General features: G+C 44.0%; 1 protein-coding gene across 1 annotated transcript in view; it reads right to left on the reverse strand.

Annotated features, from left to right (window-relative positions):
* Positions 1-2,055, reverse strand: part of LOC128251167 (zinc finger protein 271-like) — a 29,630-nt gene that overhangs the window by 10,556 nt on the left and 17,019 nt on the right. The window lies entirely within an intron of this gene.

A 2,055-nucleotide genomic window follows, 5' to 3' on the forward strand; every position in this document is an offset into this window, starting at 1 on the left:
CAATGCACCAAGGATTCTGTTTGTTTTCACTGTAATCTTTCCACATATGTACATATATGCATACACTTACACACATGCATACGTCTAAGATCTTCTCTAGCGATAGAATAGTCAATCGTTTATTTTTTCTTCACCTAGTTGCAGGAGCGGACTGGCAGTATTCAGGGCCCTCGGGCATCACTGTTTACGAGGACCCTTTGAATGTGTATTTTAGTAGAGTTAACATGTAGAGTGCGGACCCCTCAGACAGTGCCCAATTGACCAGTAGTGGCTCATAATGAAAGTTAGTGTAAGGTGCTGCTTCAGAAATTTTTTAGCCATTGTTTTGATTCTGGGTAAAAGGAAACAAACATATAAAAGGAAAATTTATGCATAAGCTTAATTGGTTTGCGTTTTAGCCACTGCTGGGTAATGTGTTTAATTTCTTCATTGAACACCGCAGCGAATTTCTCATTGTTTTTCAAAAATCCCCTCTAAATCACAAAATAAAGGGGTGGGTGTACCCTATTTTTCAAATCCTAGCAGCAACACTGAAGCTGGAAGCAGGATAATAATCGAATTCTACACTTTATCACATTCATGAACATAAAATGGTGGTAACTCTTTAAATTCCACCTCTACTCTTGGCGGGTCAACGTTATCTCCACACATCTCTTTCAATTTTCTATACTTTTCCTCTTCGATTACTATTGCCTTCGCACCTTTACTCTTACTATTGAATGTAACTTGATAATATTTTTCTCCGTTTCAACATTTTTTTGGGTACGTTACATAATACCATACTCCTTTTCCTCCTCGCATCTTCTTTCCTTTCTCTTGGACCTTTGGTTCTCTCTTTTCTTCCTCCATAAGTAGTCTCTCCATCTCACCTTCATACAGTTGGGTTTCCGACTCTTTCTCCACTGGTAACTCCACTTTCTATTTACTTCTTCCTGCCCTCCTTCACAGCTTCCTTTCTCACCTCGTCTCTCTTCCTTTTCTGCTTCTCTGGCAGCGAACTCATTCCTCCGCTCCTCCCTCCTTTCCTTTTAACCATGGTGATTCCCTTCTCCGCTTCTTTTCCTGTTGCCTTGCCCTGCACCACCTGGTCCACCCTCTCCTGTCTCTCCTCCTGTTCTGTTTGTGGCTTTCTTTGGGTGCACCATGCCTTCCTGTGGCCCCTTTCTCCACACGTGAAACACACTGGTGGCCTACCCTCCACAGTAACTCTCAGTCTCACATCTTCTGGCAGCACAATCTCCTCCACTACACTGTTCAAGTCCTCTGTTGTTGCCTGAATCGTTAATTCGATCCCATATCCCCAGTAATCTACCTTCTGGGTCCTTGTAGCCCTCAGTATCTTCCCGTCTTTCATGTTGTACGTTATGGTTGTCATCAGCCATTCTTCTTTCAGTTCGGGTGGGACCTTTCTCACTCGCACCTTGGCAACACGTTTGCCGCAGTACAAAGGCAAGAGCACCCATTCGTCTGTCCATATTGCCTCAGTGGAGTGCTTTATTGCTTCCTCCTCCACAGTGGCTTAGTTTCTGTTACTGGTTTTGCTCTGTTCATCTTTCTCGACCACCACACGTTATTCACGTGTGTGTGGAGGCGCAATGGCCCTGTGGTTAGGACAGCGGATTCGCGGTTTCGATTCCCAGACCCGGTGTTGTGTGTGTTTTTTTAGCGTAAACACCTCAAGCTCCACGAGGCTCCGGCAGGGGATAGTGGCGAACCCTGCTGTACTCTTTCACCACAACTTTCTTCCTCTTTCTGTTGTGCCTGTAATTCAAAGGGTTAGCCTTGTCACACTGTGTCACGCTGAATATCCCCGAGAACTACGTTAAGGGTACACGTGTCTGTGGAGTGCTCAGCCACTTGCACGTTAATTTCACGAGCAGGCTGTTCCATTGATCGGATCAACTGGAACCCTCGACGTCGTAAGCGACGGAGTGCCAACATCAACAACAACAATTCACGTGTGTAGCACACAAATTCGCAAATATTTTCTGAAAATTCCAAAAAGTATAAAAGTTCCTCATAACTTTTTTTATTTTATTATTTGGGATCTTTTTT

Source organism: Octopus bimaculoides, chromosome 28 (genome assembly GCF_001194135.2).
Source record: "Octopus bimaculoides isolate UCB-OBI-ISO-001 chromosome 28, ASM119413v2, whole genome shotgun sequence".
Lineage (NCBI taxonomy): Eukaryota > Metazoa > Mollusca > Cephalopoda > Octopoda > Octopodidae > Octopus > Octopus bimaculoides.